We start from the raw sequence: 12,809 nt of genomic DNA, 5'->3' as shown, positions 1-12,809 counted from the left end.
GGAACAGTATATAATGAAAAAAAACCATTTATTTGTCATACTTTATCACTCACAAGCCTGGAATGTTTTAAAAAGCAACTAAAGAGGTTACTTTTGGGTAGAGGCCTGCAAAATAACGTTATTATATCTAGTTATTAACTTCTCTCTGGTTTTGTGAAATATATAGTTTAAAGCATTTAGCAAGTGGGGTTATAGATACAACTATTAGCATGCATGCATGGCCAGTAGCTCCTTCAAGCTTTGCTAAATTTTCTTTTTATATCTGTGATTTTTGCACTGAAACGTGCATTACTTATGACAGAAATACATTTGTCAGCATTGGAAAAGGCAGCGTAGTTTTTGGAGTAAGAGCAGCGAATTTAAAGACGATCACTGCCCGTGGCACCTTTCAAGCATCCAAGATGAACAACCGGACAACCCCAGGGGGGGTGAGAGCCGGGATAAGAGCCATGCTAATCCATGTGGGATTTAAGGCTGCTCCTGGCTAATGTGCGGTTGCAGGAAAATGAAATGGATGAGTGAGAAGTAAGAAGTCAGAGACTGTTGGGCCCACATCTTTACAGCAACCTGTCTCCACCACAGCATCCGGGATCAAGTTCCCGGACCATTTTCTGAGGCAACATAGCGCTGGACTCCAGCACAACAAGGAGAGGTGGACTCTGTGTTTACGTCATTGATGCTTGATGCTCAGACGCAGTCAAAGTTGATGGACAGTGTTTACCTGATGTTGAGCTTTTAATGTGAGGATGAATGCCATATTATCATCACTATCTTGTCCCTGCTCTTTTAAATCACCACAGTGCAAATTCAAGAAATGCAATACAGAATAATTTCCTTGGTGTATACATAATTATGTATGTATATATACTGTATATGATCTATGTTTGTGTAGCATGAAGGAACTACATACTTAAATGTTCTTATGCAACCCCTGTGTGTAATGACAAATACCTTGATACCTTGATCTGTGTGTGTGTATGTATATATGTCAATAAAACTAAGTATAAAATATTTTATTTTAAAAAAGTACTCTTTTTCTACTGTATTCACTGTAATTGTCTATGCATGTGTGCAAAGGGTGTGTATAAGTTACATGGATCCCAGGAAGAATAGCTGTCGCATTGAAACAGCTAATGAGGATGCAAATAAACAATAAACAATCCCAATCTGCTCCACCCAGCATTCCCACAAATCTCTGCAGGCTAATTTGTTCTGTCTTCAGGAGTTGTAGGCAGCAGCAGAGCAATTACTGTTACAGCACAGTCAACCGAATGTAGAAATACATGACTAATATTTCCTTATTGGAACGTTAGACTATTGAGTTCAGAGATTATAATACTGTCCTCCACATTTAAATGTTTTTTGGTTTACACTGATTCCTAATAAGTCTTGCATCAGCTTTAGGGTTTAACTTACAGTGTAATCATGAACAGTGCAACAAACAGTGTACGGTACGATGAGCTGCAGTCATAAAAGTGAAGCCATAATTATCCACACCTCTACATTAGTTCTGATGTTAAAGGTCACATTACTAACTAGATCCAATCACTCCAATTAATTATAACGAAGTCTACAACATACAGGAGCACACAAGACTGCAGCACGTAACAATGTACATTTTCAGTCAACAGGGGGGCACATTGTTCCCTGACCTTGTCAGCTGTGTGGGAAAATGCACCCTCAGCGCACCTTGATAACATGAATGTATGTACCTGTTAACATCCAGACACGACAGAAAGACTCCATAGCAACTAACTTATTATTGTCCTATATTCCCAGTAAGATTTCTACAATGGCTGCACATGTAATTTCTGGTCTACTGTCAGATTGTATGGCTTGGTCTGACCACTATCACAAGATCACTTTAATGTTAAATCATTCAATGACTGCAGAAAATATTAGTGAATGCTGCGGCTTTACCAGATAAAAGAGCTTTCAAGAGCATGGAAGTACAATTAATTATTAAGCATTCAGTTTCAACCAGTGAGACATAGATTGAGATTAATTTTTTATTAAAACATGGCTGTTCTGCTTGTTAATCCTGCTTTATAGAGTTTGTGTTCGACTACTGTACTGTACTGTAAAAACACCTAAAAACTGCTTTTTAAGAGAGCTGAGTAAAGTTCCTCCCAGATTGAGGTTTTGTTTCTTGTTGGTCTCTAGCTGCCTGAAAGCGACTGGAGGCAGGTGACTTCCATCTCTATGTAAACCTCGAGCTAATCTACAGATTAGAGCCGACATGCTTTACTTTTTAATCACAATGAATTGTTTGTGCCGTTTTAATTCTTGGAGGAATTTCAAGGCTCGTTTGATTCCAGCTTCATTAGGCTGGCTTTACACACATTTCAACATTTTAATTCTTCTTTATTGTTGTTAATTCTCCAACTTTAGTGTCAGATTTTAACTACATATGTTTTATTGTGTGAATGGTCGACTTGTCTTCGTCTTTCTTTCATCGTTATCACTGTGCATGGTGGGATTAACTGGACAAGGGTAGATATTTGTGTATTTAGTTTCTCTTTTGTGGATGTGGGCACTAATGAAAATCTTGTCCGGTCTTTGGTCCAGTCTCCAGGCCTACTGTTGTACACTTGTCAAAATGTTCGCTGCTCGTCCTTTCTCCACCACCTGCTAATGGTTCAAGTCACTCCAGCAGTATTTATATCCTTTACACAGCTCTTTCCCTCCCTCCCTCCCTCCCTGCCTCCCTCCTGCTGTTATGCCCTTAAAGCATAGAGATTTCCAGCATGGAGAGAGAGGAGATGGGGAGGAAGGGAGGGGGGCGTAGTTTTAGGGGAGATTCTCATAATAGCGCCTTGCTGTCCTCTTTCTTCTGTCGTGCATTACGTCTAAAGGCTCAAAATAGAACATCTCCAGAGACCGTCCAATCACGCGTATGGCTTTATGCACACCCGCACACATACAATGTAGCCTATTTTTTTCATGAGGGGAAATAGGATTTGAAGTCTTACTGTACAGTGACTCATTCTGGAAGACTTATTTTATTCATTACATCCATTTTTACATCACAGCAGAGGCATCCTCCGTTAGTTCTGAATCCCTCTGCACACACACACACACACAAACACACACCGCTTCTGGGTGAATGTGTGAGTACATTTTTTGTCACCCACAAAGCAGGGGATAAATATAATCCAGTTTAATTACAGCGGGAATAGGAAGCAAACATTTCTATCAGCCGAAAGAGCTTAGACTTTCGGACCCTCGTATTGTGATATGTTTGAGAATATGCTGTAGTAGGAATATAACACAGAAGCACATGTTTCACTGTGTGGAAAGCAAATAGATGCAAGAGAAATGCTCTGCAAAAGAAGCTGACAGGAGTTTGTTGGCTGTGTGTGTGATTTGCATATGTTTGTGTGTCTGTGGGTGCTTGAGCCACAGTGGATAAGAATGCACGCCAGAGCGAGCGAGCAGGCGAGCGAGCGTACAAACGGAGCGGGATCAGGAAGGAGAGCGAAAGAGAGCAGAGAAGGAGACAGAAGGAACACGGGGAGAGCGAGAGGGTGGGGGGGGCTTTGTGCAGTGGCCGAGGAGCAGGAGCAAGTCGCGATTCCCCAGGAAAAGGGAGGTGCATCCTTCCATCTCCTCATTGGGGATTTAAACTGGCTTCAGTCTGACAGAGGATTCCCCCTCGCTCGTGGAGTACGGCTCTCTCCTCTAATGTAACCAGGACTTTGTTGTGGAGCGAGAGAGGCGCACAGGAAGGAGGGAGAGGGACACTTGCTCCTACTTCCTTTGTACCCAACCAGCTTGACAGATGGCACTGGCAGAATGATCTTTGACTCTCACCCAGCGACCGGTCCTCGCTCCACTCACTGAGGTAACGTATGTCAGCTCCTCTCCACAGCTTATAGCAAGTAAAGAAGCCGCATGCTCATACATTCATTCTGCTGCACTGTTTGTCTTGGTTGTGCTTGAGTGAATGTGCAGAATGATTACGGCAGATCAGTGTGCATGCAAGTGTGCCTGAAATTTTGGTTCAGAGGACAGGAAGTACTGTAGCTCAGTCACCACCTCATCAGCACCCTAGTGAGTGGAGTTATTTATCAAGGCTTAGTTGGTGGAAGTGTTTTATCAACTGTGTTTATCAGTGGCGTTTTCTCCTCCAGTGATAGAGGTGTACAATGTCTGACCTTCATATACTGTGTGCCATGGTAACCTGAGGTCCAGAGTGAAGGGTGGTCGTGGCAAGCTGAAGGGCAGCACCCTGCTGACAGCACTTTTTCTCCTGAGTCTGCACCCACCTGCACTTTCCTTTTACCCGCCACCCTCCGTAATTTAAACCGATGTCGCTTGTATCCGAGCCTCGACTGGCTGTAGCAGAGTTACAGATCATGGCGGCACAAGTTGCAACAGAAGCAGGTGCTGTGTTGAAAATACTAGGCAGCGTCCCTGGAGTGGAGTTGCATGTGATGTGGAGTGTTGCAGGTTAAGCATTTGTGGTGTCACGCTCGGAGAGTTTGGGATTTGTGTGGCTCTTGTTCTAGACGAAGGCAAATAGTGCAGCCTGTCACCTGTCAGACTGGAAGAATTACTGCACAAGTAATTGTTTTGCTTGGCACTTTTTCAAGCTTTTTCAAGATACGAAAAGCTATCAAGAAATCAAATCAAGACTGGGGAAGTCTTTGAATAATTGAAATAACAGATATATGAAGTGCATTATACTAATGAGATATACGTATCTGTTTTAAAAGCAACTGTTATTGTACATTTGAGAAACAGTTGTTTTACTTTTGCACTCCTTCAAACTCAAGATTAACATCAGATGACTTGTTGGCCATTCGCCAGCCTTTCTTTTAAAACCCATGCTCTCAACACAATGTGCTAGCTTCTCTCAAGCAGCAAACACTGTTGGAAATGTATTGTTTAATTTCCTTAGAAAAATAGATGACAGTCTCCGTAATATCTAGTGAAAACCTGAGATTTTTGAATGTAGGGAAGTGTGCATCAGAAACAATAGCTGAGTAACCGAGCTTGTTCTGTGTGTAATAACTCACTCAGCGGCCCGCCCTCACACACAGTCTGTCTATGTCTCCTGTCCTCTAAACTCTGCTCTCAGTGTGAGGTTGATGTTCAGAGGGATCAGAACAGAACACTGATTGGACCTAATAAGTGGAATAGGGCAGCAGTGTGACGCTGTAAAATGGATAGCCCAGGCTTTTAACAGCACAAATCTACTCCTGATATTTGGCCACCCACATTGGAGCTTATTCTGTCACCATGCCTTGCTCTGGCTTCACAGTGAATTAATGGATTAATGGAGGAAATGACAGAAATTCACTTCACTGTTGTTGCTACCCTTTCATCAAAGAACACACACAAATTTTTGTTTTTTAATGCACTGATGTAGTTTGTTTTACGGTAGATTTTCTAAATGCTTATGAACAGATAGTCTCATGGATTGAGTCTCACTGGTACCGTTTTCATCACAGTAACAGCGTGTCCTGTCATTGTGTCTTTGTGCAGGAAAATGATTCCCCACCTGCACACTCGCCGCAATATGTAGACTGTCAACTAAATGCATCAAGTGGAAATCCGCATCCCGACTGAGATCTATAAATACAAACTAGTTTTTCTCAAAGGATTTAGGACTCAGAAGTAATTGATATGACACATGGCAGCCATACGACAACTTTAAAGAGTATTAACAAAGGAAGGCTTTCCATATGTGCTATTTCTAAAGCACATATGAGTTGGAATAAACAAAGTCAGGGGGAAATCATTTGTGCCTAAACAGCAGGTGCATCCATCAACAAGACAAAACTCTATGAAAACCAAATATATGACACCATACTGTATTTATAAACAGTGTTGGGCATGTCAGTTGAAAACTGCCCACTGAAAAAGGAATTACAATACATTACTGATTACTCAATAGGAAAAGTATGTAACGCAGGCCAGAAATAGAAAATGAGATTTTGTTTTAACAAGCAGACTGGATGGTCAGATGTTCATTATGTTGACGATCCAGCAGCTCACTTAGCCTCTGTGACTCCATATTGAAGCAGAAGTTCCATCCTTAGTTGCGCAGTAACACACCCACGAACAACCTTCCACAAAGCAAATGACTCCTGAATGTACCAGTAGCTAATGGTTATAAGCCACCAGAGAACACACAACACTACTACTATGGAATTACTGGGGGTGGCATTTCAGCTGAGACTAGCCACTTCCCACCACCTCCAGCTCCACTCCCAGTAAGACAGCGAACAAGTTCGGCCATTAATGTTAAAGTAGTAATTAGTAATGTGTAATCCCTCACACTACTCATTACTGTCTCGTGTCACGATGGTCATATGTTCAATTCAACCAACAGGAACCTGGTGGTCTTACTGTGTATGTACAGTATAAACAGAAACAGGTTGACAAATATTGCAACCTATACTGCGCCTATACCTACTATTCTGCAGCAGTTTGGACAATGAGTCTTGAATTACTAACATTCCCTTCTGTGGTAAGTTCCCCACCAGAAAAACCCTCTCTTTATTTCATCTATGCCTTGTTTGTATTCATTATTCATACTTTAAATAAGGTTTAATATGAACTCAGCATTCCTCTGATTTGAAAGGACTTTCTAGGGAACTGTAACTCTGAACGTCTAATAAAAACCAAATAGTAAGACCAAAAACTGCAAGGACACAAATAGCCTGGTTGTTTTTCCACATCACACCAGACAATAACAGAGCCATGCGAGTCATTCAGAACTGAGACCCTCACAAAGCATGTGTACCAGAAATACTACACTTTGAGCTCATTAAATATTTAGCGGACATGGCAACACGGACGTCGGACCCTATTCAATCACAACAGATGAGGACAGCCCCGAGCCTTTATACTACAGTGTATATAGGAAGAACAGTTTGACGCAGACATTTCTAAGAAAATTGGCGAGTGTTTAAATATTTTATTATTGTTTTTCAAATGATTTCCTGAGGGCTGTTGTTCTGAGTTTTGATCATTTAGTTATTCGTATCAATACATATTGTCCCCCTTGTACAGAGGTATCTGCAGGTGCACAGTTCTTTGGTATTTCGCGAGTGTCATTCGAATGTGTTTATTTTTAGCGTTCATTGACCCTGCTCAGAATGAAGATTGATGTTGGATTGCCTCCCTCCGTATTCCCAGGGTCACTCTCCTGCTCTGTAGCACCCATACTGAAACTCACACCATAAGCTATAGATTAAGGACGCTCTGGCTTCCTGTGTCCTAGACAAAGTGGCAAAGCAGGTGATTTGTAGTCCCTGCAGTGCTGTAGTTGAACCAATTCCAGCCTCGTGAGAGATCCGTGACAACGTCACTGTGAGATAAATGAATGCACTGTGGGAGGTCAGAGGTAAGCAGAGATTTGAGGTTGTGCTTTGTTGTTTAAGTATGACCTTTTTCCTCAGGATGGAGAGATTACGTTCACAGTGTCCAGTATGTACAGAAGATTAGTTTTGCATCGTCTGTTTGCAATCGTTTTCACTTTCCTATTTGCATTTTAATATTACTATTTGTAGATTTAATCCATGGCGAATGACAGGTGTTTGCACAGATATATTTCATATATTTTTTCTTTCCTATTTTATCTTCCATTTTGAGTTAATGTGCCTTACATAATTTTTCATCACACTGCTCTGTACTGTTTTACGTTTCCTCGTGTATTCAGGTTTTCTTGTTGTCTGTTACGTTTGAGCTCAGAGAGGTTATGTGATGTAGAACCGCCATCGTCACATATTTATCCTTGCTGCCAAACGATGGCTATCCGTTTCGACCCTCTCTGCTCACCATCTTGCTGTGAGCAGCTGCATTATCATTATCTTGACTCCTTCAGCCATCTGGAGAGCATACATTTTCCCCCCTTGGCGTGACACTCCTGTAGGAGTGTTTGGAAGCACCGTGTTACAGCACTGTTGGTTCAGACTGTTGTTACATACTATAGGTGCTTAATGCTGAAGCCTTTTCTCTCTCTACAAGTGCCATACAGTTCATTTATTGAAACCCAACACTCAAATGGCCTGTGTTGAAACTGTGTAATCCCTCTTCTAATAAACACTCTTTATTCGCATTCCCTGACTGACTAATCACCTGCTCACTCCCTAATAAAAATCAAACGCTTGGAGGGGTTAGCATAGTTGGCATGTTTGACTGGTATTAACAGGTGATACTTTAAGCCAGATTGACTCTAATTGCGGGAAGACATGCTGAGTTTTATTAAGTCCACAATTTAATTAGAACCACACAATGGATTACAAGTTACTGACTTACTTTAATGCTACTTTAAGATTGAGTGACTGTTTTGAGGTTCCTCTGGAATTTGGCATGTTAGCATGTTGCTAGTTTATTTAATATGGTGAGTATTAAGATACAAATGAATATAATGATTTACTTAAATGATTCAGTTCTTACAACAAGGGCTTTACTTAACTGTTTGATGAATAAAAGTTGATTTAGATATAAAAGTCACCTGATATCAAAGCGCAGTAACAGGAACAAAGGCTCGCACTGTGTTCTCTGTTTTGAAGCATGTGGACTCTTCTGTATCTTTTTGAGGCAGTAGTTTTTCTTACGGCAGCCTGGAGAAGTTGAATGAGTAGAACGGAGAACAGCCGAGGGGTGTTGCGGTTTCCATCTTAATCTCCGGAGATAGTGAGAGAAGAGACTCCACACTAATGAAAAAGAAAATTATATTTCAGAACAGTTGGGATTAGAGAATTTGTACTCCTTTCATAGATATCTTGCATTGACAAAAAACCCTCCTCCATCCTTTATATCAGTAAAAATGAAGAAAACTGACAAATTCTACTACCCCTGGTTGGTGGATTATCCATCTTAAAACCTCTTTTTGTTATGTATAAGCCGAAATATTTGGACAGACAGCCATTAACAGAGCGAGATGGCGAGGGAAGCATACATCTTGAATTACTTATGAAGACAGGAATCTTTCGTGACCTAAAGCAATTTAGAAAATAGCTTATGTCAAAGGTCTATGCCCAGGAAATTGTATTTGCCCTTCCTGCTTACATCTCCCGCTTTGTGCTGATTTTGTGTGGGTAACTTTGTTCCGGATATTATAAAACATATTAGTTCAATTATGCTGCTCTGTACTCTTTTTCTCAGCAAGTTGAATAGAAATTATACCATCCAATGATCGTTTAGCTAATGCAAGGAACCCGCTTAGTGTACCTCTGGGAAATTAACAAGCGGCTAGCACGCAGAACCAACTTCCTACATGTCACACAAGAGAGCGGATAAGACAGAAACAAAAAGGAGAGGGTGGGCACGGCATTTGCTATAATTAGCAGCTGTCATCTTGATGCTCGTATGAGAGGAGAAAGTTTTTATGATTTTGCTTACTGCAAGCAAGGGTTGTCTACAAAAACTGTGCTGGTGCCCATTTAACCGCAGCAATTTGCAAGTATTGTTTACATTCAGATTGCAGATGGTGACAAAGTCATGACTGCCCTTTCTGCCTTTGTGTGTTAGTTAAACCCTTTTCCACTTTGTAGATAACCTTTGGAGACTTGGCATCTACTGCCAGTGGTCAGCCCACACAATAGGCCACAGCGGCAGAACAGTACAGCCCATAAGGAGCAGACGCTTGGCGTGCTGAAGTCTAGATTCAGATGCCACGGACAGATTTGGAGGATCTCTCTTCTACAGCTTCGAAAATTGAATCAACATAATTAATGACAGGCCTGGTGTTACACAACATCTGTTTGATGAGGCAAATTCCAGTTCCTGATAATGAAAATGGTGATTCAGAGTGGAACAGTGTGAAGGAGCCAGAGGAAGGAGAGGAGGGGGAAGAGGTCCACAGGCAAGACAGAAAGGCTGGATGTATGAAAGATTAAATGTCTATTACAGACATTCATACTTTTGGATGGGCTGTTGACATGTATTATGGCTCAGACAGTCATGTCTCGCTCAGGATGAATAGTGAGAACTAATGTGATTCCTTTTCATCTTCATCATCAGGTCAATCCTTTAATATGCTGTTTGACCACATACGAGCAGAACTACCAATACTAATGGCACTAATGTACTTTGTGTTTATTAACAAATGTTAGCATGCTAACATGCTAAACTAAGATGGTGAATGTTGGAAATACTTGCAAAGCATCAATATGTTAGCATTGTTCCCGTTAGCATGTTAACATACAAATGTTAGCATATAGCTCAGAACACTTCTGTGCAGCCTTACAGAGCTGCTAGCATAGCTGTGGACTCTTAGTCTTGTTTTTTACCCAATTTTGCAATTTATTTATTTACTTTGGGAGTTCTGTTGATGCAATCCTTTCCTCTTATACTATAAAATAATTACACTAACATCTACTTATTATTTGCAGGGTTGATCTATTAATGGCTATGTAAGTAACTGTTACATGATGATAGTGAAACAAAGTCCCACAATTCATCCTCAACACTCCACCATAAAAAATGTTTTCATTTAATGACTTACCTGATCTGAATCTGACCCAGTGACAGACATTAGGAGTCACTATAATATAATATTTTTTTTGTTTAAAGGGAAATTAAACAGTAATCAATCACATAAAAGATATGTCTTAAACCCAGTCAATACTTATTGTATACAAAGTCTAGAAAAACAGATCCCAGACTTCCAGACATTCTTTCAACAAACACAGCTTTCTCTATTTTTAGCCTTTTGCTCTCTCTCGAGAGTTCCCCCTCCTGTTCTTGTACATTTAGACCGGTTTTCTCAACAACACAGAGGTCTGTGTCTGACATCCCTTTTTTTGTAGGCAGGCCACACTGCCACTTGTGTGTCACTAAAATCCCGTGTCACACAGTTAATTTTGTTCTCCAACACTTGTTTCCAACCAAGCATCAGATGCACCATCACCACAGGAGACGCAGGTGCCTGGATTGTCTGTGGGCCTCGCTGTCTGCAGCGCTCACCTCCTCAGCACTGACATCAGATCCCTCAGGAAGACCACTGACAGCAACCTTTCCTGTTACTGCTACCACCATTTTTTAATCTTTGTCTTGTTCGACCGGTTTGTCTCCTACTTTCATCCTCTTTCTTATTGATGTTGCCGGAACAAACTGTTATTTTCGTCTTTGTTGTGGCTGATCTTTGATTACCCTCAAAGTTGTTAACTGTACTTGTTTTCTCTTGCTGCTTCTCCACTTTGGATTCTAGTGTTGTGGACTGTTGCTTTTTGTTGAACTAGTTTTGCTGTTTCATTGGGCTGTGCATACAGGGGAAATCCGATTGGTCAACAAAGATGTAAATAATTAATTTACATAGCTCTGTTGTTGCCGTGTTCTCCCCAATCACCCATTCCCTGCCTAAGACCAAGGCTTGCATTATTGAATTTGTAAACAGTAAACCGTTTTTACCGTACCAGAATTTTCAACTATACCTTAATATTTTAGTATGTGATATAAAAAGCAAGAGCTATTGATATTAAGCTGCAAATATCTGCTTTTAGGATATAATGGGAAAGACAAAATAAAGCAGAACTCCAAAAGCACTGGGGTGTGCTAGACTGTAAAGTGCTATGCAGGTGAGAGGGTGTGTGAACAACTTTATTGGTGTGAGGATGGCTGAGAGCGGAAAAGAAACACGGCACACAGACAGTCAGAAGGGAGTTATGGGAGCAGAGCTTTGAAGCACATCCATGCCCACCAGTCTACCTGCAAGACGGTCTAGACTACACGCAGGCCTCACACGCTGAGATAGCTGAAGCCGGCCGGAAGCTGTCAAACATATCACAAATTTAATGAAACAGGTCCCAGAATGGCATCATTGGCTACAATGACACTGTTCATTAAAATCGTCCAACTTTGGCTACCGAGCAGTCAAGCGTACCGAATTTGTTCCGAGTCTGTTTTTAATGAGACCCGGCAGCTCTCTTCAGTCCCTCATGCAGTTTCTGGCTCCTTGATATCTGTTGCATTTCTTACCCTCTTTCTCCATTTTTGTGATATTATTTGAAACAACATAACACGGTACAGAGTTTTGAATTTTATGATATGTACTTTTTAAAACTTTTATTTCACTCACTGTCTTGGTTTGTTAGATGCAAGTTAGCTGAAAGATGGATGTGCACACCTGCAGTTCTCTCATGCACTGACACGCTGCACACACATCGGTCATGTGACAGTGTTTGCGTCATCAGTTCCATTAATAGGAAGATAATAAAGTGTTGTTCTATGGTTTTCTCACTGTGGTTGTGCCTCATCACTGGAAATCTAAATGAATGAGCACACGTTAAGCCTTTCAGAACGATCTTTAAGGGATGAGTGTTTTGTATTATGTCACTTTAACATTAACTGAAACCATTTAAGTACACGCTATATAAAAATTGGTCTATTGTTTGAGGTGCCTTTTTAACAGTTTTTACAGGTTATTAACATGTATTCACTGCTATCCAGAAGGCACGTTGTTCTCTACAGTCGCAGTCAATACCTGTTTCTTTGATCTAGCTGTATAACGACAGTACAGCAGAGCGAGCACAGACACATGATGGCAGATTTATGTGGAGCGAGAATATTCCAAATGGTGCTGATCCTAAGTGGAACTGAAAAATGTCTTTGTCTTGTCAATTAATTTATCATCTGGACGATGGACTGACTCCAGCTCTGCTCCATCTGTCGAGCTGTCATTGGTCGTCACAGACTAGTGATTCTGACTCCCCCCCACACACACACACACAAGGTGACCGTTACATGTCCTCTTCAAAACGATACAGTAACCTGAGATTTGTCCAATTTGTTATGATGTTTTTTTCTGACTTGTAGTTTACATAAATGTCCATTTGGTTTTCAATATGGAT

General features: G+C 41.0%; 1 protein-coding gene across 9 annotated transcripts in view; it reads left to right on the top strand.

The window, feature by feature from the left end:
- The window catches only part of gramd1bb (GRAM domain containing 1Bb), a 127,172-nt gene that overhangs the window by 17,943 nt on the left and 96,420 nt on the right, over positions 1-12,809 (top strand). For 5 of the 9 annotated variants that reach the window (XM_084351304.1, XM_084351301.1, XM_084351302.1 and 2 more), the window contains exon 1: positions 3,528-3,844. The exons of 1 other annotated variant lie outside the window; for it this stretch is intronic. The gene's annotated coding sequence lies outside the window, so the exon portion shown is untranslated. Of the gene's footprint in view, positions 1-3,526; positions 3,845-12,809 lie in introns of those variants that run through there. 3 more of the 9 variants (XM_084351298.1, XM_084351300.1, XM_084351292.1) reach the window with 1 other exon arrangement.

This window comes from Pagrus pagrus (genome assembly GCF_965226575.1).
Source record: "Pagrus pagrus genome assembly, chromosome: 4".
In the NCBI taxonomy this organism is placed as follows: domain Eukaryota; kingdom Metazoa; phylum Chordata; class Actinopteri; order Spariformes; family Sparidae; genus Pagrus; species Pagrus pagrus.
This window is presented reverse-complemented; position numbering and strand designations above follow the sequence as displayed.